Raw genomic sequence first — 26,162 nt, 5'->3', positions numbered from 1 at the left:
GATGGAAGGACTTCACAAATATATACTGTTACTTGTCAAGATTAAAAAGATACCAGCCCTGTATCTGCTTTCAAATTGTTAGAAATGTGAATGGCCTATAAAGCAAGTCTGAAAAAAACAGATCTATGGCACAAGTAGAAAGCTAAGCCATGCCTAGTGTTCCATTATTGGAACGCTAAGCATGTGGGAGCTATATCCTACTGCTCAAGGTCATCGCCTAGGTCTGATTGCAAAAATTCAAAAAATTGCAGCCAGGCGTGGTGGCTCACGTCTGTAATCCCAGTACTTTGGGAGGCCAAGGCAGGCGGATCACGAGGTCAGGAGATCAAGACCATCCTGGCTAACATGGTGAAGCTCCGAGGCTACTAAAAATACAAAAAATTAGTAGGGCATCGTGGCGGGAGCCTGTAGTCCCAGCTACTCGGGAGGCTGAGGCAGGAGAATGGCGTGAACCTGGGAGGCGGAGGTTGCAGTGAGCCCTGATCGCGCCACTGCACTCCAGCCTGAGCGACAGAGTGAGACTCGGTCTCAAAAAAAAAATTGCAACCTCAGGCATAAATGGGTTAAACAAGAGAATAGATAGTTCTTCCTCTGTGATAGAGGAAGACAACTAGGCATGGATGTACACAGCTGTAGATAGACTGTTGGTAGAGGGAAAGAAGTTGAGGAGTTTCTCTTACAATGACTGGTGAGATCATTTGCTGGGTTCAGGGTTAAGGGGCTCAGCAGCAGTGGCTGTGAGGCTGAGACTTGAGGGGAGTGATAAACATGTAGAAGAGGTGCTGTCGGGGATAGAAGACCAACCTGAGAGTGTACTAGAGTCTTCAAATTTAGATATACCTGTCTGTATTTGGTTTGGGTTACCAGCCCTTTAATGAAATTGTCTTTGGTTCCTGTATTAGGGTTCTCCAAAGAGAGTTCTCCGTCTCAAAAAAAAAAAAAAAAAAAAAAATTATGGTACATTAATTCTACATAATATTATGCAGCTAGTTAAAAGAATGAGCTATTTATAATTAACTGTTGAGTTAGAAAGAGTTGAAGAAAAATATATATGGTGTGATTATTTGTAAATACACAAATGAAAACTTCCATGTGTTTTAAAACGTTAGAAAAAGTATTGAGAGAAACTTCAATCTGTTAAGATTGGTTTTGTCTAGGACTGGGATATGGAGAAGAAAACAATCTTTTTCTTTACACACTTCTGAGTATATTTTACATACTTCTGTGTTGTTTGAATTGTTAAAATGAATGCCTATTATCTTTAAAAAAGAGTAAATATAAACTGAAAAGAAGAAGTACTCTTAGAATTTAAACTATTTTTAGATCTGAGGCAAACAGAACTAATAGGATATATAGATACATGAGAGGGGATTTATTACGGGAATTGGCTCCTGTGATTATGGAGGCTAACAAGTCCCACAACAGGCTATTTGCAAGCTGGAGATGCTGGTATGCTGGGAGTGTGGCTCAGTCCAAGTCTGAAGACCTGATGGTGGGGGTGCTGGTGTTAAGCACTGGAGCCCAAAGGCCAGAGAGCCTGGCGTTTTGATGTCCAAGGCCAGGAGAAGAGTGTATCCCAGTTCCAGAAGAGAGACCGTTTTTGTTCTACCCAGGCTCCCAGCTGATTGGATAGTGCCTGCCCACATTGAGGGTGGATCCTTTCCTTTTAGTCCACTCAGACTCACATGCCAATCTCCTCTGTAAACACCCTCACTGACATACCCAAAAATAATGCTTTACCAATTCTCTAGGTATTCCTAATCCAGTCAAGTTGACATCTAAAATTAACCATCACAGTTTCCTTTCTATGTTCTCCTTCTTTTATTCCATCTCCCTCCCCAGGCTTTGTTTTTATTATTTTATATTCTTTTTATATTTATATTCTTTCTTAGTTTGTTTTTTGCTATTTTCTTTCCAGGAATGCAATTTTGTTTTTGTACATATTTGAAACCACTATACTGTCTGAGACACTGTATTCATTTATTAATATTCTCAAAGCACCTCCCAAATAGATGTCCAATTAATTGTTGCTGAAATAAATTTAATTCCACATAGAAAATAATTGGATAGTATCATCCTGATTAAAACACTTCATAGTTGTGACATGAAATAACTATTCTTCTTCTTATTATTGGAGACAGGGTCTTACTCTGTTGCCCAGCCTGGAGTGAGGTGGCATGATCATGGTTCACTGCAGCCTCAACCTCCTGGGCTCAAACGATTCTCCCACCTCAGCCTCCCAAGTAGCTGGACCACAGGTGTGTGCCACCATGCCGGGTCACCATTAGGTTTTTAAAAAATTCCTGCAAACTATTTTTTCCTCACATGGATATTGTATATTTGGTCATGTTTTCCTTATATGAATTTTAAAATTTATATCACTCCTTTCTTTTTTTGAGACAGAGTCTTACTCTGTCATCCAGGCTGGAGTGCAGTGGTGTGATTACAGCTCACTGCATCCCTGACCTCCCAGGCTCAAGCAATCCTTCCAGTGCGCACCACTACAGCTGGTGTTTTTTTATTTTTAGTAGAAACTAGGTCTCAATATGTTGCCCAGGCAGTATATCCTTTGAATTCACACATTTTTATTGCCATAAAAATGCCAGAGATCATTAAAATAAAAATATCCTCTCTTATAGAAACTAAGGACTAAAAAGTTAGGTGATTTGTTCAAAACTGAAAAGGTGTTAAGTGACAGTATTAGAACCATACTTTTTCTTTTTTGTTTTTTTGAGATGGAGTCTCACTCTGTCGCCCAGGCTGGAGTGCAGTGGCGCCGTCTCGACTCACTGCAACCTCCACCTCCCAAGTTCAAGTGATTCTCCTGCCTCAGCCTCCTGAGTAGCTGGTAGCTGGGATTACAGGCATATGCCACCACGCCTGGCTAATTTTTGTATTTTCAGTAGAGATGGGGTTTCACCATGTTGGCCAGTCTGGTCTTGAACTCCTGACCTCAAGTGATCCACCCACCTCAGCCTCCCAAAGTGCTGGAATTACAGGTGTGAGCCACCACGCCTGGCCAGAACCATGTTTTTCAATCCAGTATATTTATACCATGATTTCCTCCCTTAATTTGATTTTTATACTGTATTCTATTCATAACAGTTAAATTAAAACAGCAGTTATTTCTGAAAAAGCTCCATCAAAATTAATACGTTGATTACCCATTTTTAAAGGTGCCATTGTAGGTTTCTGTTGCTATGTGATAGGATTGATATTTTAAGTGCCTGGTAAAGTGCAACACACCAAGTGGACATTCAGTTGAAGGCTGTTTTATGATGTGTATCATTTGTGCTTTTTATGGTTAAAATCAAATCTAAAATGTTGACAACAATGGTTGGTATATCAACTTTACTCTTCCATTTTATAGCTCATCTTTTATATTTAGAACTCTGTACCTCTTCATTAAATTGTACATTTTAAAAATATGAAAACAGCAGAGAGAATAATAAATCTTTACGTCCAAACCTAATGATGCTACTGCTGCATACGGAGAAATACACATGATCTTTTCTCTGGGAAGAATGGCCTATTGCAAACCACCACTCTCTTCTATTTGCACATGAAGGTAGAAACCACAGTGGCATTAAGAGCATTTTTCCTTAAGACATGCTCACATGATATCTAGGAGGCCACTGGTAAGAACGTTAAAACTTAGTCTCTGCTAGGAAATAAATACATCAAAAGATTTGGTATTTTTTAGTTTTGATGAAACCATACTGTTATCATCAATTTAAAATAGTTTTCTATTTGGCAGATTTTATCATTTGGGCTTTAATTAAATTTTGAGAAAAAACACTTTCCTAAAACAAAACTGAGATTTTTAAAAAATATAAAACATACGCAGAAGCATGTTGCACCAGGAGTCCATATCAGGAGTTACACTCCAAGAGGCAGGACTCACACTCCTAGAGGCAGGACTCTCTAGAGTGAGTCCTAGAGATTGTATACATAGCAAAGCTACACCCTTATTCTGTTGGATGGCTCGTAAGTGTTGATCGGGTTATATCTTTCTACACTAATTTTCACTATTTCTCTTAACAATCATCCTTTATAATCATTCTTTATATCCAAATAGTATATATCCTGTACTATTTGCTCTGATTTTGACAGGGAAAGGTCCTTCATAAGAATTTTGTTCTTCCATGAGAAGAAAGCATTTTAATGTCTCTAGCTCATTTTTCCCTCAAATATCCCAAATACAGTAAAGCCATCTAAATTCCCTAACCCCATATCAAAAACAGTACACTGAAAAACTCCAAAGACTTTGACAGCGACAAGGCTGCCATTCATGTGTTCCTTCAGCAAGTGCCAGACGCTGTTATGAAAGTGATAAGACACTGTCCCAATTCTCACAGTGTGAAGCAGTGAGCAGACTCAACAGAATGCACAGGATGAGAGTGCCAGAAAAGCGACGTCCTCAGGGCGGGAGCAGGGGACGCGGCAACGTAGTCCGCGAGAATGCGGGAAGGCGGCAGCGAAGCGGCCGGTAGGCAGGGCCGCGACAAAGTGGGGAGGAAACTCATCCCGGGCAGGCGTCAGCGTGGTTGGGAGAGCGCAGCGCGCGCGGACAGAACGGGGGCAGGAGACAGGAAAAGGTGTGAACGCGCGGCTGAAAGCGACTGGGACCTGGGTGATCCGCGCGCAGGGAGCAGAGCTTAGTCCTGCGGAAGCCGCAAGCAAGACAAGGGCGTGGGTGGGAGGACTGGAAGGTCAGCTGGTAGATGGGGGACACTGAGGGCGGACAGAGCAACTGGAAGCTTGCTGCAATCGACAAGAGAAACTAGGAGGTTAAAGAGTCACTGGCTTTGAAAAAGTCAAAATACTTCCGAGGTAAAACAAAACATTTAACAACCCGCCGAGGAAAAAAGTGGAGGCTGGCACACACGTCACTAACCACAACGTGGAGGTCTTTAAAGTAAATCATGATAAAGTTTTTGTTGTTGTTGCTTGAGACAGGGTCTCGCTCTGTCGCCCAGGCTGGAGTGCAGTGGAACGATCTCGGCTCACTGCAACCTCAGCCTCCCGGGTTCAAGCGATTCTCCCACCTCAACCTCCCGAACGAGGGCTTAATACGTTGCTGAAGCTGGTCTCGAACTCCTGGGCTCAAGGGATCCGTCAGCCTCGGCCTCCCAAAGTGCTGGGATTACCGGCGTAAAAGACCGCGCACCTGGTCCAAATTTAATTTTGTGATGTGGGGTTAAGACAGGGGAAAGCCCCTAGGCTCGGGGAGTCAGGGGGGAAAGCTCTCCCTCCGGCATCTAAAAAAATGCCCACCAGAAAGGAGGAAAAGTGGGCTTCTAAGTTACCTACTCTTCACCCCACTGGCTGCATTTCAGGTGGGCAGCGCCGCCAGGTGAACACTCAATCCACCGCAAACATACGAACACTCTTTTCAATATCAGATTACGATAAAGATAGAGGAACACACCCTGAGCAAAATCCTTCCTGTCCAGTCACCTTAAAGCCTCTTTCATTGTTCTCCGCGACGCAGCCTGTAAAACTGCCAAAGGATCGCTGAGGCCAAAGTCCACGCGCTGCGCAGGCGCACCATCCGCAGCGTTGGCGAAAGGCGGGGCAGGAAGGACGTTTCCCAGAAGGCCCCTACATCGCAGCTGCCCTTCCTCCCGCTCACAGGCCGCGCGACGTGACTCCACCCACCACGCTTCTCGGTCGCAAACAGCAGTTTGCCAGCGCCCCCCTGCGGCCCGGCTGGGCACTGCGAACATGCACTCAGGGCCAGAGCGAGAGAGTAGGCCGAGCGCGGCGAGTCCGGCAGCCGCCGTCGTCACCTTAGCGCGCCGACAGTGAGCCAAGCGAGCGAGGGAAGGGAGGAGGAGGGAGACGCGCGGGGAGGGGAGGGGAGGGGAGGGAGGAGGCTAGACAAGGCGGGGGAAGGGGGAGTAGCGGTGGCGCAAGTCGCGCGGAGCAGCGCAACCCGGGTCGCTCCCTGCTTCGCCGCAGCCTCCGGACCGAGCCAGCGGAGTCAGTGTCCCAGAGACCCTATAACACCACAAAGCGGACGAAGGAGTCCATGTTGGGGAACTTGTTGGCGGAGTGACTGGGACCTGGGAACCTGCTGTGTGGCCGCGGCCGGACCGAGCGCCTCGACCTCGGCCTGAGGTAAACACTGGTCGACCCGCGGGGTGGATGGGCTTGGGCAGCTGTCTGGGCTAGACGAGGGTTAGCGGCCGGCGCAGAGCACTGGAGCGGGCCTAGGGCGACGGGAGGGCTGACAAAGTTTCGGAATCTCGCGCGGCCCGTGCGACGTCGTGCGCTGGGAGGAAAGTTGGAGCTGCCTCTCGAGGTGGGGGAGGCTGCGGCCGGGAGGGCCGCTTTCCCTCTCGCTGCCCCGCGAGGGAGGCCCGGCCCGACCCTGGGCCGCCGCCGCCTCTCTGTCGCACTCCGTCCCATTTCCTCCTTGTGGCCTACGCGCCTCCCGCCGCCTTAGCCGGCGAAGCCCGTCCCCGCCCGGGTGCAGGGTCCTACAGGGGGACAAGGGGCTCCACGCCAGAACCGCCGCAGACGCCCTCCTCCCTGCGGTGGAAACGTGTCCTGCTGAGCTTCCGGGCGCTCCCGACCGCGGGGTGGGCTTTTCTTGGGAGACTTTGGTCGCGAGCGTCCAAGCCCGCTAGTGAAACCAAACTTTACTACGCCGTGACCTCTCGTGTGCGCGAATGGGGAAGAGCCGGCGCTTCTAAGCATCAGCCTTTTTCACTCCGTGATCTGAACTTCAAACTACTCACCCACCCCCAATGTTTTAAATTCGCTACCTGGGCTGACAACTACGGGGCCGGGAGATATAAATTTAGCCTAATCGGTCGCCCCTCCTCAGACTTAGGAATTTTGAACCATTAGAAAGATTTCTTACAGATGGCTGGCGGTCTTGCCACCAACACGTATTTTGGAGTATTGTTTCAAAAGTAGACGCTCGATTTAGAGTACTAGATTTAGACATTCACAGATTCAAATATTGAATTTTGAAATACCTTCAATATATTTCCGTACTGTATTACATACAGTGTCTACCAGCTGACTGTTGTTCATTCATTTTGGGTTACATTTTGGCTAACATGCTCCCACTCACCTAAGATACGTAAGCAAAACTGCTGAAAAATGTTTTTAATGCTTTGTGTAGTAGATGCTGATGTTACATTTTCTCCGCTTTGGGAATTTCCCCCGAAATTTGGGAAAAGCATATTAATAAATGCATTATTTTTTCGTTTTAAAAAGAAAAATTAATTTCTACATATCACTACCTGCCTCAGCAGCAGAATATCAGGGCAGTACATTTTAAAATAACGGTTTTTGTATTTTATTAGTAATTGTATTAAAATTTTGACATGTAATCAAGTCTGTTTCTAAACAATTGCTTTCTCTTTCCTGTTTGTTTGGCAGTTGGCTTGATCATCTCACTATTTTGGTCAAAAGATGCAAGAAAAAAGTTCATGGGCCTTTTGTTTTTGTTGTTTTAACTCGGTGGGCAAGAGAAATGAAATCTTGAAACTGTCTTTGGATTTCTTGTGTTCTATATTATCCTATCGGATAATCTGAATTTACATTTTTTATGCAATGTGAGTTTTTTAAAAATAGTAGTTCTTAGGGTAGCTGTATTTTAGCTGTATTTTTTGGTGCTTGCAAAGTATTTTTTGGTGCTTGCAAATATTTTAACAGTCATTCAGTTTTTCACATTCAGATAGTGAACTTTTTGCCTGAGAGTTTGAGTACATTTTAAGATTTCATTGGGGTAAAATTTGAATGTTTGCTTACTGTAAGTATACTCATGCTTTAAAGACATTCTTCAGTATAAAGGGGAAGAAAACTGTAGAAGAAAATTTAAAGTTTCTAAATATGTTGCCTGAAAACATGTCATGGAGGATATATTACGGAGAGTTTTTTTACTTTTTCTGTTAATACCTTCGTGTGGTAATGGGGCCAGTGTGTTAAGATCAAAACTTTTCAGGAGTTACTTAGCTCCCTATCGTCGTTTGGCACCAGCTAGGGCTTAGACAGTTTTCTTGAAAAGCTGTGCTTTTATTCACAGAGATAGGATGAATCAGTGCAGTTACATGATACTGTTGATTCATCATCAGTAACATCTTTTAGTAATCAGAAAGTGCAGTGTTATACTACCCATCAACTTAATACTGAACTTTTAAAGTATATTGGCGATAGTCGTAGCATATTAAAGAAAGTAGCAGGCATAAAAGTAATAAAAGGGAAGTCAACTGTAGATTAATTTTCATTGTAACTTCCCTTTAGCAAACCCTGCTATCACCTGCTCTTGTCTTTTAATGATGTAAATTGTACCTTGACAAGGTTTACCTTGCCCAGTGAAATAAACTTAAAATCCAGATTTTTAATTATAGTCTGTCTCCCAAAATAAATTAATAGCCTTGCACCTTGTCTTGCTTCTGAGCAGTAATACTGTTAGTAATACTATTACTCAGCAGTAATACTGAGTAGAGCCCAGAGTTAAAATATCCAGTATCATTTTCTTGCTATTCCCAAAACTCATCTTTGCATTATATATATATTTTTAGTTGTATCTATGAACTTAATATATGAATTCCTAGTACATAGACACATAAAAATTCAATACAAAGCATAAAAACACAACCACTATTTTGCTTTCAGAAATATCTTCCTAAAAAGTCACTGTGATCTTTGCTGATCTACAGTCTTTAACACTCCATAGCCAGAGTGATCCTGATAAAATGTCAGGTCATGTAACTTCTGTTCTCAGATGACTTCCCTTCTCAGTCATAGTAAATTCCATACTCCTATGGTCTACAAGGCTCTATGATTTGAGTGTCTTCTTCCTCTCTGACTTCATCTCCTCACTGTTTCTCCAATCTCCTTTCCCCTATGCTGTTGTGGTCTTTTCTAACTACTATGCATAAAACAACAGCCTTCCCCCCGGTATTTCGTATCTGTTTTTATACCAGATTTTTCTCCATAGCATTTATCATTTTGCAACATGCTGTGTAATTTACTAACTGAGATTTATTGTTTATTTTCTTCACTCTAATTTAGCTTCTGTGAGGTCAGCATTTGTCAGTATTGGTCACTGTTTTGTCCCTAAACACCTGAACAATGCCTTACATGTAAGTTAATGAATTAACATGCTTTCAGCTATAAACATTACAAATAGTGATTGTGGTTTGAAAGTTTAGACTAAGCAAGTCTCTGTGGCATAAACTGCCCAGTTACTTATATCCATGCACGTGAGCCATGTTCATTTCAGGGGTCCTTGTTTTTTGTTGTTATTGTTTGTTTTGTTTTTGCTTTCAGATAGCATCTCACTCTGTCTCCCAGACTGGAGTGCAGTGGTGTGATCACAGCTCTCACTATGGTGCCCAGGCTGGTCTCAAATTCCTGGGCTTAAGTAATCCTCCCACCTTGGCCTCGCAAAGTGCTGGGATTGCAGGAATGAACCCCCACACCCAGCCTAAGGGGTGTGTGTTTTTAGAGGAGTGTGACAGTATGTGACCTTGAAACTATCATTTGTCTTAATATAGAAGGAGCTAAGAATGCCTCAGCTAAGAGTAGAGCAGTGTAATAGTTTGTTTTCACGCTGCTAATATACCTGAGACTGGGAAGAAAAATAGGTTTAATTGGACTTACAGTTCCACATAGCTAGGGAGGCCTCAAAATCATGGTGGGAGGAGAAAGGCACTTCTTACATAGTGGTGGCAAGAGAAAATGAGGAAAATGCAAAAGCGGAAACTCCTGTTGAAACCGTCAGATCTTGTGAGACTACCATGAGAACAGTATGGGGGAAACTGCTCCGTAATTCAAATTATCTCCCAACAGGTTGCTCCCACAACACGTGGAAATTATGGGAATACAATTCAAGATGAGATTTGGGTGGGGACACAGCCAAACCATATCAAGCAGTATAACTATCTTATTGTTAAAAATGTTGTCATTTAGAAGCCATATTAATTTCTTATAGTTCCAGAAGGCAGAACTAGGATTGTGGTGATATGTATTGAAAGGGAGGAGAGAGGCAGCAAGAGGAGATCTGGGAGAATTAGTTAGCAGGCTTTTCTAGTAGTCTGGGAGAGATGAGGATAACTTGAATTAGGATGATAATTGTGGAGATGGGCTCAGTGGATGGGATTTGAGAGCAGCAGGCCTCAGTTAATAGATTGAAAGTGAGGGAGAAAGAAATTTGAAAGATGACTTCTGGATTACATTCCTAGGTTGTGCCAGATAAGGACAAGAGCTCTTTTGGTTTTAATATATCAGGCTTAAAGTACCTTTGGAGCTTTCAGGTAGAAGTTCCTGTAAGTAATTAGATACATGGTTCTAAAATCCAGAGGAGGAATATGGGCTGGAAATGGAAAACTGGAGTCACCCATACAGATAATTGGAACTATAGGTATGGATGAAATTGCCTAGGTGAGGGAATATAACCTGGGGGGAAAAAAGCTTAGGATGGAACCACAATGACCTCTAACATTTAGAAAACTTGGCTGGAAGAATGTGAGCTCCCAGAGAATACTGTGAAGATCAGAGAAGTAGAGGGTGAGTGGGGTGTTACAGAAACCAAAGGAAGAGAGTGTTACAAGGAGAGAGAAGTCAAGAAGAGAGAGTTGGGTCAAGTGTTGATAAGAGTTTAATAAGGTAAGAACTAAAAAAAAAATTCGTTGACTGTAACAATGTGAAGTTCATTGGCCTTCTGAACAAGCAGGACAGTAAGGTGATGCTTCTATAATTGCTTAACTAGATCTAAAAGTATTGAGATCAAAGTTTAATTATCACCCATATTACAGAAGACAGCTAATGTTTATCAGATATTTACTATGTGTCAGCCACTCTGTTGTAGACATTTTACATAAATTTTCATTTGATCTTTTTAGTAGCCTTGCAATGTTGAACGTGTTAGTCCATTTTACAGAAATGAGTCTGGGGTTCTGGAGAAGTTAAATGACTTAAGTGTCAGAGAAGTTGCTAAGTATCTATACCTGGGTCCATCTGACTTTCAGTCTTCGGTTATTTCACTGATCTAGAGGCCTGTCAACCTCTAGATCAGTGCTGTCCAGTAGACAGTTCTGTAATGATGGAAATGTTTTGAATCTGTATTGCCCGGTGTAGTAACTGATAGTGACGTGGTTGTTGAGCACTTGCAAAGTGGGTAGTGCAGTTGAGGTACTGAATAGTGGTTATCATATTGGGCGATGCAGATAGAGACCAAAGGTCATTGACAATCTCCTAAATAATAAAGCAGGGTCTTATAAAAAGAAGAGGTGAAAATACATACTGTCATACTGTTCTTCATTTAAAAGGAACACTGCTTTGCTTATCTTCTGTAAGTGAATTTTATAGGTAACTGTAAAAAAAAATTCTCAAAGTTTCAGAAAAGTTCCTAGTACAGTACAAAGAACTTTTCCCCCTTGAGTCTTTTGAGAGTAAATTGTAGAATCCCACTTAAGCTCCATGTACTCTACAAAGACCTTTTTTCTCCTAAACCAGTTGAGAGTAAGTTGCAGGTACAGTCTCATCACCTCAAACAAGTACAAGGATTTTGTGTTGCACAACTACAGTATAACCATCAAAATTAGGAAACTGGCATGGTGCAGTAGCTCACAGTTCGAGAACTTTGGGAGACAGAGGCAGTAGGATCACTTGAGCCTAGGAGTTTGAGACCAGCCTGGGCAACATAGTGAGAACTTGTCTCTGCAAAAAAGAAACAAAACTAGGTGTAGTAGCATGCACCTGTGGTCTCAGCTACTCAGGAGGCTGAGATGGGGGGATCACTTGAGCCCAGGAGGTTCAAGGCTGCAGTGAGCTAAGACTGTGCCACTGCATTACAGTCCGGGCATCAGAGCAAGACCCTGTCTCAAAAAAAAAAAAAAAAAAAAATTAAGAAATTAATCTTCCTATATTATTAGAATCTAACCTCAGACCACATTCAAGTTTTGCCAGTTTCCACAGTAATTTCCTTTGTAACAAAATTCAGAATTCTGTGTTGCATTTAACTGTAACATCTTTTTAGACTCCTTCGACTTGAAACAGTCCCCCAGTCTTGACTTTCATGACCTTGTTTGTACTCCTTAAAGCTTATAGATTAGTTCTCTTCCAAAATGTCTCTCCATTTGGGTTTGCATGATACTTTCTTTTTTTTTTTTCCAGATGTACTTTTCTTTCTGTAGGATGCCATATATTTCCTTATGTTTAGATTCAGGTTGTACGCTATTTGACAGTAATGATGTTGCGTTTTTCTCATTGTGTCCGATCAAATGGCATACAATTTCTGTTTGTCTCATTACTGATGACGTGATAACTTGATATCACATAGTGTGCACTATGATAACTTGATTGAGGTAATATCATCCAAGCTTCTTCACTGTAAAGTTACTTTTGTCCCATTGGTAATTAACATGTATTTTTGTGGAAAAGTATTTTGAGACTGTAAAAATAGCCCATTCCTTGTTAAACTTGCTATTTATTTATTCCGAGATTGTCTTAGCTTTGGCTATTGAAAGCCCTTCAAGATAGTTTCTGTTTTCTTTTCACTTGTTCTTCATACTTCCTTTTTTGTTTTTTGAGGTGGAGTCTTGCTTTGTTGCCCAGGCTGGAGTGCAGTGTGGTGATGTTGGCTCACCACAAACTCCGCCTCCCAGGTTCAAGTGATTCTTGTGCCTCAGCCTCCCAAGTAGCTGGGATTACAGGCATGGGCCACTACACCTGGCTAAATTTTGTATTTTTAGTAGAGACGGGATTTTGCCATGTTGGCCAGGCTGACCTTGAACTCCTGACCTCAAGTGATCTGCCTGCCTTGGCCTTCCAAAGTGCTGGGATTACAGGTGTGAGCCACCATACCCAGCCACTTCCTTCCTTTTGGGCATAAGAAAATGAAGCTTACCTTGTACTTTCCCTGCCCCAGCACTGGAATCAACCATTCCTCCAAAGAGTGGTTGCTTTTAGTGGAGAAAGGTATTTAGCAAACAAGATTTGGATGCTCTAATTATTTCGATGTCTGTGTGTAGAAAACCATGAATTGGTACTAATTTCTCCAATTTCAGTCCACAAGATTTGTTCTCTTTTTTTCCATTTATAACTCCCTTCTCACGAGGAGAACTCTGACTCATTGTCATTACTTACTAAATTTGATAAATCCCCTGCATATGGCCAGTTTCCCATTGCCTTAACTTTTTTCTCTACTTAGGCTCTGACATCCTGTCCTGGGATGCACCCCTTACTCCATACTTCTTAGATACCCCATACTGAAGATTTTACCATTCTGTTTGAGCTCTAGTACCTTAATCTGGGTTCCCTCACTACTCCTAACATGGGCATTTTGCTCACTAACTTGGTCTCCAATGCCTCCAGCCAGAATAGCAGCATATAGACGTGTTCTTTTAAAGTTTATACTTACTCCTTTTTGTAAAAGATTATTATACCAACACTTTTAGTGAAAATTAAAAGTGTTCTCAGTCTTCAAATTTAAACCCTTTAGAGTACATTTAAACCCTCTTGAGACTCACATCTCTGTTAGGGATAAGACTAAACTTCCTTTTTTATCCTTTTTTTACTCTAGACTTCTCAGATGTACTTTTAGGGTTGTCTTTTTATCGTAATTTTGACAATAAGGTAAAAATTAGTTTAGTCTTTTGTGTGTGCGTGTGTGTGTGTGTTTGTGTATGTGTGTGTAGGTTTAGGAGTCAGTCAGACCTGGTTTTGAACTCTGGTTGTCCTAGATGACTGTCACCTTTTATAGGCGATCTAATCAGTATCTCAATTTCCTCACCTAATTTTTTAATAACATTTATCTAAGTCCAGTGGTAATAGCAACTAACTCTGTCTCTTGTTCATACTCTTAAGTTAGCTCTGTTTAATGGGTGATTTTTAAGCCTTTTTAATGCGGTGTTCTATTGTTCAGTATTGATGGTGTTTTAAGATTTTAAATGTACCGTGTTCTGGTATTTTGCGGATTAAACGTGGAAAGGCATGCCAGAATGTGTAGTTCATTACCTAGTATGTTGTAGGCATTCACTCTACCCATAGTTCTGAACTCCAGGTTTGTTGATGTCTATGTGTCTATTAGGTCTGTGCCCTAGGGGAGCTTAGCTCTAATCAGGCCTTCTTTATTGATATGTAGTCTTCTTTCCATTTTCTCCTGACTGGTTTCCCCTACTTTCCATCTCCCCACTGCCACCACCTTTCTGCTACTGCATTAAACTCAAAATCCCCAATTTAAACATCTTACAAACAACTTTAAAAACAGATAAATGGGAGAGAGGTGGACTTGAAGTCCACCTAAGAAAACACAATTTAAGTCCTAATTCAGACTGAAGAACATTAACTTTTTGCACTTTATTATTTTTCTTTTTCTTTACTTGCCTCAGTCGTTAGTTACTCCCCCACTGGTACATTTAAAAAATGTCTTAGGAACTCTTTGCCTATTTCTTAAATTTGGCACTTAGCATATGCTATCTTGTTCATCTTCTGTATCCTATGTCTCCAAGTCTACTCTTTGTACCAGGAAGGGATACAGTATCTTAATCTGTCTTTTTATTCCAATACCAGGCTTAGTACCCTGACCACAGTAGTTATTTAGCAGCTTAAAGCAAACCAAAACAGAAATACAAACATGAAAGAGAGCGGCCGAAACAACACTGTTTTAAAAATTCTCTGGGATCAAACAGTTTACAAATAATAGGTCTTGTTTGTTTTTTTTTTTGTTTTGAGACACAGTCTCATTCTGTCACGCAGGCTGGAGTGCAGTGGCACAATCTCGGTTCACTGTAACCTCTGCTTCCCAAGTTCAAGCAATTCTCCTGCCTCAGCCTCCTGAGTAGCTGGGATTACAGGCATGCACCACTACACCTGGCTGATTTTTGTATTTTTAGTAGAAACAGTGTGTTGCCATGTTGGTCAGGCTGATCTCGAACTCCTGACCTCTGCCCTCCTCAGCCTCCTGAATTGCCGGGATTACAGTCATGAGCCACCGCACCCAGCCCTGATAGGTGACTTTTTTAAATGTAAATATACTTATAGCACTATTTTGTATGCCTAGATGGCTTGTCAAGAAGAATGTTTCGGTAAACTGTTATAATGGGGAATAAATATTAATGACTCAAAAAATTCATAAGCTATCATTCACCTGAAAACCTCATCATAGAAAACCTATCAGATAGGACAGTTTTAATGTAATAGGTCATATTTCTTTAGGAACTGTTGTGCGTGTCCAGTTACTTAATGCATCAACATAAGTAATGTGAGGGAGATGCATGAAAGGAAATAGCTTCGTTGTTTCAAAACTGCCACAGAACTAGATATAATTAAAACTGAATGGAGGGTAAACAAATCCAATTAGACTCTTTAAAAAGGTTTAAAATATAATTCATATTAATATAGCCATTCCAACCATCTTTTATTATTGTTTGTATTGTTTGGCGTATCTTGGTCTATACGTTTAACCTATCTTTATTTTTAAAGGGAGTTTCTTGTAGACAGGCATATAATTCAGTCTTTCTTTAAAATCCAGTTTGATAATCTCTTTTAATTGGTGTGCACAATTATTTACATTATTTACATTTAATATAATTATTACTGTTTGCTCCTCTATTTTCTTCCTTTTTTGGGAGGTGTGGGGAGAGACAAGGTCTCACTCTGTCCCCTGGCTGGAATGCTATGGGATGGCCGTAGTTCCCTGCAACCTTAATCTCCTGGGCTCAAGTAATTCTCCTGCTTCAGCCTCCAGAGTACCTAGTACTACAGGTGCATGCCACCACACTCGGCTAATTTTTAAAATTTTTTGTAGAGGTAGGTGTCTCATTGTGTTACCCAGGCTAGTCTTGAACTCAGCCTCAAGCAATCCTCCTGCCTCAGCCTCCCAAAGTGTCTGTCCTTTTTTAGATTATATGAATATATTTTGATATTTTCTTTTCTTTTTTTTTCTTTTTTTCTTTTTTTTTTTTTGAGACGGAGTCTCGCTGTGCTCCCAGGCTGGAGTGCAGTGGCGTGATCTCGGCTCACTGCAAGCTCCGCCTCCCGGGTTCATGCCATTCTCCCGCCTCAGCCTCCCAAGTAGCTGAGACTACAGGCGCCCGCCACCACGCCCGGCTAGTTTTTTGTATTTTTAGTAGAGATGGGGTTTCACCATGTTAGCCAGGATAGTCTCGATCTCCTGACCTCGTGATCCACCCGCCTCGGCCTCCCAAAGTGCTGGGATTACAGGCTTGAGCCACCGCGCCCGGCCGATATTTTATTTTCAATGTATCCCTTGGTTTTTTAACTCTTATCTCTTCGCATTATTTTTTAGTGGTTGCATTAGAGCTTCATGCTTCAGTTGAGTAGCCAGTAACTAAATATGTGACTCTTGCACTTGAAATGTGGTTAATTTGAATTGAGATGTACTGTAAGTATAAAATACACACTGGATTTTACAAAAAGAATGTAAAATAGCTCATTAAACAATTATTAAATCGATTACATCTGTAATAATTTTTAAATTTATTACATGTTGAAATGATAATATTTTGGACATATTGGGATCTACCATTCGATCCAACAGTTCCACTACTCAGTACCTAAAGGAAAAGAAGTCATTGGATGAAAAACACACATGCACACACGTTTATAGTAGCATAGTTCGCAATTGCAAAGATATGGAACCAACCTCAAGTGCCCATCAACTAAGTGAATAAAGAGAATGTAGTATATATACACCGTGGAATACTACTCAGGCATAATGTCTTTTGCAGCAACTTAGATGGAGCTGGAGGCCATTATTCTAGGTGAAGTATCTCAGGAATGGAAAACCAGATATTGTATGTTCTCACTTATAAGTGGGAGCTAAGCTATGATGATGCAAAGGCATAAGAATGACATAATGGACTTTGGGCTGGGCACTGTGGCTCATGCCTGTAATACCAGCACTTTGGGAGGCCGAGGTGGGCGGATCACTTGAGGCCGGGAGTTTGAGACCAGCCTGGCCAACATGGTGAAACCCCGTCTCTACTTAAAATACAACAATCAGCCAGGTGTGGTGGTGCGTGCCTGTAATCCCAGCTACTCCAGAGGCTGAGGCATGAGAATTGCTTAAGCCTGGGAGGTGGAGATTGCAGTGAGCTGAGATCGCACCACTGCACTCCAGCCTGGGCAACAGGGCAAAACTCTGTCTCAAAAATAAGTAAGTAGAAGGATACAGTGGACTTTGGGGACTCAGGGTGAAGGTTGGCAGGGAGTGAGGGATAAAAGACTACATACTGGGTACAGTGTAACGTTGCTCAGGTGGCAACTGCACCAGAATCCTAGAAATCACCACTAACGAACTCATTAATGTAACCAAGAACCACCTGTACCTCAAAAACTATTGACATAAAAATAAATTTTAAAAAAGATTTTTTTCTTCATGTTTGCTTTGTTGCAGTTGATTATGATTTATTTATTTGTTTATTTTTGAGATGGAGTTTCGCTCTTTTTGCCCAGGCTGGAGTGCGGTGGCACGATCTCAGCTCACTGCAACCTCCGCCCCCACGGGTTCAAGTGATTCTCCTGCCTCAGCCTCTTGACTAGCTGGGATTATAGGTGCCCATCACCATGCTCAACTAATTTTTGTATTTTTAGTAGAGACGGGGTTTCTCCATGTTGGCCAGTCTGGTCTTGAACTCCTGACCTCAGGCAATCCACCTGCCTCGGCTCCCCAAAGTGCTAGTATTACAGGTGTGAGCCACTGTGCCCGGCCTTTGATTATAATTTATAAGCTTGTTTTTCTATTGCATTTATCCTATTTGGTGTTCTCTGAGCTTGGTGAATTTCTAAATTTGTGCCCTTCTTCAAGTTTAGGAGGCTTATGAACCTTATTTCTTCCAGTATTTTTTTTTCTGTACCAATTTCTTTCTGTTTCTGGTACTCAAGTGACAGAAATTTTGATGTTGTCCACAGGACCCTGAGACTCTCTATTTTTTTCTTCTTTTATTTCTCTCTTCTTCAGATTAGATCATTTCTTTTAATTTGGCTTCATGTTCACTGACTTCTTTGCATTTCTATTCTGTTATTGTACCCTTTTTTTAGACATCATATTTCTTACCTCTAAAATTTTAATTTTTTATACCTACTATTTCACTGCTGAGAATTCTGTCTTTTCTTTTTTTGAAAGTGTTTATTTTTTTCTCCATAGAGCATAGTTATAATAGGTGAAGTCCTCAGTAATTCCAATATTTGAGTTATCTTGGTGTTGGCAGTTATAGATTGTCTGTTCCCTTGAGAATTGGTCACATTTTCTGGTGCTTGGAATGTCAAGTAAGTTGGAACTGTATCCTGGATAATATTATGTTATATTGACTCTAGGCCGTGTAAATAGCCTTCTAGAGATGTTTTGTTTTAGCAAATAGCCCATTAGATTCAGACCATACATTTTGGTGGGGTTTTTTGTTGTTGTTGTTGTTGTTTTGTTTTTGAGACAGGATCTCTGTTGCATAGGCTGGAGTGCAGTGGCATGACCATAGCTCAACCTCCCAAGTAGCTGGGGCTGCCTGTGTGCACTACCACACCTGGCTAATGTTTGTTTGTTTGTTTGGTAGCAATGAGATCTCACTATGTTGCCCAGGCTGGTCTTGAACTCCTGAGCTCAAGCAGTCTTGCCACCTTACCTCCCAAAGTGCTAGGATTACAGGCATGGGCCATCATGCCTGGCCTCAGACTGCAAACTTTGTCTTACCTTTTGGGGATGATAGTTCACCTTTAGTTTAGTTTTCACAGCCTTTGCTGTATTGCCCTGGGTCTGTCCTGTGCTAACTGAATGCTTGCATAGCTCAGCTAGGACTTGTGTAGATTCATGCAGAGAATTAAGGAATCCTCTTGATCAGACTCTCCAGGATTTTTTCTCTACCCTGCAGTGTCCCCTTTTCCTGGTTCCTTTGGCTAGAAATGCCCAGAAAAATGGGGCTTCTCTCAGACTTTTAGCCGCATGTGCCACTGCCACCATGTAACCACCCTAAGGACAAAGCTATCAGAGAAAAGATGAAAAATAAAACGGGAAGACTCAATGCAGTTTGCTTCTCTAGGTTTTTACTCCCCTCCACATTTCACCCACTTTAATTTACTTTTCAGAGTATAGTACTTAGATGAATTATTTAGTATTCTGCCCAGATTTTTTGAGATAGGCTGTAATGGGGCCTACTTTGTGTTAGCCAAAACCATATTCTAAAATATATCTGAGAATAAAATTTGAATCAAATATTTATAAAACTTAAGAAATTTGAAAACCAGTAGACTAGGGAGAATGCTCCAAATTTTCAGACTGAATAGCCCTGTGAACAGCCTAAAGTTAATCTGTAGCTAGAATAACTAGGGGAAATGAAATAAAAAACAAAAACGTATTTATTCAAGGATGACAGATTATATTTATTCTTCAGAAAATGGGAGAACAGTGTTTCGGTTTTTGGATCTTTTTGGGAGTCAGGAATCTCAGAGCTCTAAGGGGCTGTTTGTTTAGGGGTTATTTTGATACAACTTTAAGGGACTTGGATTAATATCAAGGTTATTTTTTGGCATGGATTTGTAAAACTTGTCTAAATTATCACATCATTTAGAATAGTTTGTTTTAGGGATGTGTTCATTCATCATTTTTGACTCTTCATCCCTGTTTCCTTTCTCATTAACATGTCTTACTGATATACTTTATGGTGTCGAACAAATCATATCCTGTGTTAGTCATGGCGAACATAGCAGAAGACTGACCAGTTAGAGATTTCACTTGAAAAAGTAGTTGGCAGTTTGTAGCATTTATAATAAGATTACATTTAGGAGATAATCCCAATATCACTCAATCTCTAACAGCATCATTTTGGTCTGAGTTGTCTCTTCCAAAAACAAACTATATATACTCTTTAACAATTATTTCTTTATTTTGTTAATTTATAAATCAGCTGCCCTGTTTCCCTAAAGCAAACTATTCTAAATGATTTGATACATTAGGTTATGTCTTAAGACATTGACAACTGGTATCTTACTAATATCAGTTTAGTTTTTCCTATTAGTGTATTTTGGGAAGAGGAATGCTAATGGTATTTTGGAACCTGGTGGAGCAGGACAGTCTTGATCCAGTTGTTCTACTCTCAGGTTCTTTGCACTAAAAGGGCATGAAAATCACTCACTAAATAGAGCTAATTTAAGAGAATGGAACATAGAGTTAACTGCTATTTATTACCACTGGACTCAGATAAATGTTACTTAATTAGTTACTTAAATACTGTAAGGAGATGGTATTCAGGTGAGTTGTTGGGTAACTTATGACCAGTATCTGGGTTAGAGTTGTAGTATTTCATAGGAGTAGGATTGTGAAATTCTTCTTTAAATTATGTGTAAAATATTCATATGAGGGCACATTGATACATATACATTTATGTAACATAATTGTACTTATCTCTGAGATAGCTAGCAGGATGAGTTTGTGTTTCAGAAATTCATATAATAGGCATAGCTAGAGAAAAGAGTAGATGTTGTGTTTATACTGTGCAAGATAATTGCTTTTTTCCATCTGGGTTTTATAATAGCTACTTGTACCAATTTGTAAGGGATTAGTATGAAGAAAGTGATCAATTCTCGAGAAACCAATGAAAGTTAACTTTCAGCATTTTGCAAAAGAAACTAATTTCTGGAATTGAAACTCTGTAAAGTTTTAGAAATCTTGTTTAAGCAGAACGGGGTAAAATTTCAGAAGCAGTGATTTGAACATCATCCCTTTTTTCCTATTAAATCCATTCTCATTTTTCTGTGACAAGCATTTTTATGTGGTCATTTATTTTCACTAATTCTCACCCTTTAACTCTTAGGATTTTTCTGTGGTTTCAATGTGTATGCCCTCTCCAAAATTCTTGTTGAAACTTAATCCTGAATGCAACAGTATTAAGTGGTGGGGCTTTTGGGAGGTGATTAGGCTGTAAGGGCTCTGCCCTCATGGATGGAATTAGTGCCTTCTATAAGGGCTGGAGAGAACTAACAGGGCCCTTTTATAAGGCACTAATTCCATCCATGAGGGCATAGCCCTCACAGCCTAATCACCTCCTGAAAGGCCCCCACTTAATACTTGAAGATGCAGTAACAGGTGCCATCTTGGAAGCAGGGACCGGATCCTCACCAGGCACTGAACCTGCTGATGCCTTGATCTTAGACTTCTTAGCCTCCACAACTGTGAGAAATTTCTATTTTTTATAAATTACCTGTCTCAAGTGTGTTTTTTTTTGTTGTTGTTGTTTTTGTTTTTTTTTGGTACAGCAGCACAAATGAACTAAGAGAGCTTTGTTTGTTATTTGGACAGGCGTTATCATTTCTGCTTAGAAGTCTTTCCAAGGTACACCAAGTGTTAAAGTAAAAATACAGTTGACAGTTTTCCTGTTTTTCTTAAAAGGATAAAAATTCACCAGTTCTTCCTCTACTTCTGTACTTCCACCCAGGATGCCTTTCTTGTCTTTGTTATTCTGCCTCCCAGATGTGAAAATACAGTGCTGTTGATCCCAAGTGCTCCTGTAGTCTTCTTGGGAGGTTTGGTTATAAAATGAGTCTGTAACATCTCATTGCTCTTTTGCTTTTTGTCTCTAATAGGCATAAAGTTTAGTTTTCTACATGTAAACTCTACTTTTCCACACGTATAACTCTTTCCTTTAAAGTACCTGTAACATACATTCAGAAACTGCCTGGTGGAAATAAAAATAAGAGAGCTTTAGGTTTGCCCTTAGCATATAAATTAGTTATGTCATTGTACTTTAGTAAATGGGGATGAGAATCTTGAGGATAAATGAAGATTATGTAATCAACTCTTTGTATTCTGTTCTCCATACCTTAAGCAGGGGTGGGGTTATTAGACAACAATTGCATAAATATATTGAAGGCATCAAAGGACATATGCTACTGTTTACAGTTGTTTCTTATTTGGAAAATAATGGAAGCCTGTCATATATAATGATTTTTCAGACTGTCATGGTAAACTATCCAGGCACATAAAAGGCACTCATTTTTATTTTCTTAAATAAAGTATTGCATTGTAAATACATTCTTCCCATAGAGTGGATGACTGTCACGTAAGAGTGTAACCTAACTGGGAGTCATAATAGATGTCTTCCTTCGGTGATCACCCATGCTATCATTAGGATTTTGGAACTGATCTGTTTCTGCACCTCTGCCTTAGAATTTAGTGGAGTTGTTAAATTGAGCCTGTTGTTTTTCATCTCTGTATCTCGACAGGTTATGGGTATCTGTTGTGTCTCAGACTTGTTAGTGCTGTAGAAATGGAGAAAGCAGAGATAAAACATTCAAACACCCCCTCCCAAGCTCATCTTGTGGCGGTATAATTTGGGTGGCTTCTGTGTTGGCAGTAGTTATAAGAATTGGAACAACTGAAAGTATGAAGTTGACAGTGAAAAAGTGCCTTTCTTGAAAATGTTAACAATTTATATTTTAGTTCATAATATTTTCAAAAAATTGCTCTCATGTTAGTCTTGTTAAGAAAATTTAACTTTTATTATATACAGTAAAATTGAGCTTTTTGAGGTATATAGTTCTGTGAGTTTTAATACATGTATAGATCTGTATTACCACTACAGTCAAGATTTGCAATGGTTTTATCACCCCCCCCAAAAAAACTGTGTTGTTCTATCTCTGTAGTCATACGTTCCCCTAACCCAGGTAACTGCTGACAAGTTCTCTATCACTATAGTTTTGCGTGTAAATGCAATTCTAGAATATGTTGCCTTTTGAGACTGGCTTCTTTCACAAAATAGAATGCCTTTAAGATGCGTCCAATTTGTTGAATGAAGTGCTAGTTCGTTCCTTTTTATTGCTGAGCAGTATTTCATTATATGATTGAATGTACCATAGTTTTTATTTTGATAAGGAGCAGAATATAAATTTGTTCTTTTCATGTACTTTTTTTTTTTTTATATGAGGATAATGCTGGATTCATAAAACAATTTGGGAAGTGCTCATCTTCCATTTTCTGGAAGAGATTGTGTTGATTTGGTGTTATTTCTTCTTTAAATATTTGTTAGAATTCACCAGGGAAATTACGTGGGTCTAGAGGTCTCTTTTTTGGAAGGCTTTTAACTACAAATTCAATTTCTTCAAATAGTCCTAAGGCTATTCAGGCTATCTACATCATCAGTCTGGCAAGAGGTTTAAATTTTATTGATCTTTTCAAAGAATGAGCTTTTGGTTTCGTTGATTTTTATCTGTTTTTCTGTTTTTGATTTCATTGATTTCTGTTCCTTTATTTTCTTTCCTTCTGCCAGTTTTGTATATAGTTTGCTCCTTTTTTAGTTTAAGGTGCAAGTTTAAATTACTGATTTGAGACCTTTTCTGATAGAAGAAATTTAATATTCTAGTGCTTTTGCTGCATCTCACATATTTTAAATATGGGTATGTTTGGGTTCAGGTCTATTTTCTGTTTGTTCCCTCTGTTTTTGTTCCTCTGTAAGCTCCTTCTTTGAGTTATGTAAACATTTTTTTAGTATTCCATTTTAACTGGCCAACCTGGACTGATTTGAAGGGAACTGGGTATAGTAGTTACCCCCTTTTCCATGTGGGAGCTATTCCAGGTAGATGCCTGAAACTGCAGATAGTACCAAACTCTATGTATATCATGTTTTTTCCTATATGTACATACTCATGATAAAGTTTAACTTATACATTAGGTGCAGGAAAGATTAACAACATTAATGAATAATAGAACAATTATAACAATATACTACAATAAAAGTTATGTGAATGCGGGCTCTCTCAAAATATCTTACTGTATTTTACTCACCCTTCTTGAGATGAAGGTAGAGTGACAGAAGACATTGATTAATGTTTTTAGTGGTAGCTCTAAGAATTATACATACTTAACATTTTAGTCTACTTAGAATTGATATTTTACCACTTGAAGTGAAATAGAGGTCTTACCACCATGTATGTCCCTTTACCTTCCTCCCTTTATGTTGCAGTTGTCTTGTGTTAAATGTACATATATAGGCATACCTCTTTTTATTGTAGTTCAGTTTATTGTGTTTCGTAGATACTGCATATTTTACAAATTGAAGATTGTGGCAGTTCAGCATCAAGCAGGTTAGCCGCCATTTTTCCAACAACTTGTGTTTATTTCATGTTTCTTTCACAGTTTGGTAATTCTCACAGTATTTCAAATATTTTTGTTTTTATTATATCTGTTGTGATCTGTGATCAGTGATCTTTGATGTTACTATTGTAATTATTTTGGGGCACCACGAAGAGCGCCCATATAAGACAGATAATTTATGTTTGCCTTTGTGCTGAGTGCTCCACTGACCAGCTGTTCCCTCGTCTCTCCCCTTCTCTTTGGACCTCCCTATTTCTCCACAATATTGAAATTAGACCAAACAGCCTTATCACTGATATGAAGGAAGTTTGATTGATCTGGGTAGAAGGTCAAACCAGTCATAACATTCTGTTAACTCAAAGCCTAATCCAGAGTGAGGCTCTAACACTCTTCAAGCCTATGAAATCTGAGAGGGATAAGGAAGCTGCATAAGAAAAGTTTGAAGCTAGCAGAGGTTGGTTCATGAAGTTTAAGGAAAGAAGCCATCTCCATAACATAAAAGTGCAAGGTAAAGCAGCAAGTGCTGATGCCGAAGCTGCGTCAGGTTATCCAGAAGACCTAGCCAACATCATTTATGAAAGTGGCTATACTAAACAAAAGATTTTTAATGCAGACGAACCAGCCTTCTATTGAAAGAAGACACCATCTAGGACTCATAGGTAGAGAGGAGAAGTCAGTGCTTGACTTCAAAGCTTCCAAGGACAGGCTGACTGTCTTGTTAGGAGCTAATGCAGCTGGTGACTATAAATTTATAAACCTGTACTCATTGACCATTCTGAAAATTCCAGGACTCTTAAGAATTACGCTGAATCTATTCTGTGCTCTATAAATGGAACAACAAAGCTTGGATGATAGCACATCGTTTTACAGCATGGTTTACTGAATATTTTGAGCTCACTGTTGAGACCAAATGCTCAGATAAAAAGATTCCTTTCAACATAGTACTTACTCATTGACACCTAGCCATCCAAGAGCTCTGATGGAAATATTTAGAGATAAATGTTGTTTTCATGCCTGCTAACACAACATCCATTCTTCAACCCAGTGATCAAGAAGTAATTTTGACTGTTAAGTCTTCTTCTGTTAGAAATACATTTCATAAGGCTACAGCTGCTTTAGACAGTGATTTCTTGGATGGATATGGGCAAAGTAATGGAAAGGATTCACCATTCTAGATGCCATGAAGAACATTTGTAATTCATGGAAGGAGATTAAAATATGAACAGGATTGTGAAGAAGTTGATTCCAACCCTCATGGATGACTTTTAAGGATTCGAAACTTGTGTGGAGGAACTAACTATTACAGGTGTGGTGTAAACAGCAAGAGAACTATTATAGAATTAGAAGTGGAGCCTGAAGACATGACTGAATTCCTGCAATTTTATGATTAAATATTGAATGAAGAGTTGTTTCTGGGGAATGAACAAAGAAAGTGGTTTCTTGAGATGGAATGTGTTCTTGCTGAAGATATTGTGAACATTGTTAAAATAGTATATAAACTTAGTTGAGAACACAGTGGCAGAGTTTGGGAAGATTGACTTCAATTTTGAAAGACATTCTGCTGTGGGTAGAATGCTGTCAAATAGCGTCTCATACACAGATAATTTTTTTGCTAAAGGAAGAGTCGGTCAGTGTGGCATACTTGAATGTTATCTTATTTTAAGAAATTGCCACAGCCACCCTGCCCTTCAGCAACTACCATCCTGTGATTAGTCAGCAACCATCAATATCAAAGCAAGACCCTCCACCATGCTGAAGGCTTGCTTAGATGATTATTAGCATTTTTAGCAATAAGTTATTTTTAAATCAACTATGTACAGTTTTTAGACATAATGTTGCACACTTAATAGACTACAGTGTAATATAAACCTTTATATATACTGGGAAATCAAAAATTTTGTGTGACTTGCTTTATTGCAATATTGTTTTATTACTCTGGTCTGGACCTAGACCCATGATGTCTTTGAGGTATGCCTGTATTGGAAATCTTATCAGAAAGTGTTACAAATATTTGCTTTAATGCCAAACATATTTTAAAGAATTTAAGATGAGAATAGTTAACTATGTTTACTCAGGCATTTACTGTTTCTGTTGA

The 26,162-nt window shown here is 39.9% G+C and overlaps 1 protein-coding gene across 9 annotated transcripts in view; it reads left to right on the top strand.

Annotated features, from left to right (window-relative positions):
* Positions 1-5,694: 5,694 nt before the first annotated feature.
* SCAF11 (SR-related CTD associated factor 11) overlaps positions 5,695-26,162 on the top strand; it is a 77,555-nt gene continuing 57,087 nt past the window's right edge. For 6 of the 9 annotated variants that reach the window (XM_021922234.2, XM_021922238.2, XM_021922236.1 and 3 more), the window contains exon 1: positions 5,793-6,123. The gene's annotated coding sequence lies outside the window, so the exon portion shown is untranslated. Of the gene's footprint in view, positions 6,124-26,162 lie in introns of all 9 variants that reach the window. The other 3 variants (XM_021922239.2, XM_021922237.2, XM_021922233.2) reach the window with 2 other exon arrangements.

This window comes from Papio anubis, chromosome 9 (genome assembly GCF_008728515.1).
Source record: "Papio anubis isolate 15944 chromosome 9, Panubis1.0, whole genome shotgun sequence".
NCBI classification, from domain to species: Eukaryota; Metazoa; Chordata; class Mammalia; order Primates; family Cercopithecidae; genus Papio; species Papio anubis.
The sequence above is the reverse complement of the archived record's forward strand: the minus strand, read 5'-3'. Positions and strand labels throughout refer to the sequence as shown.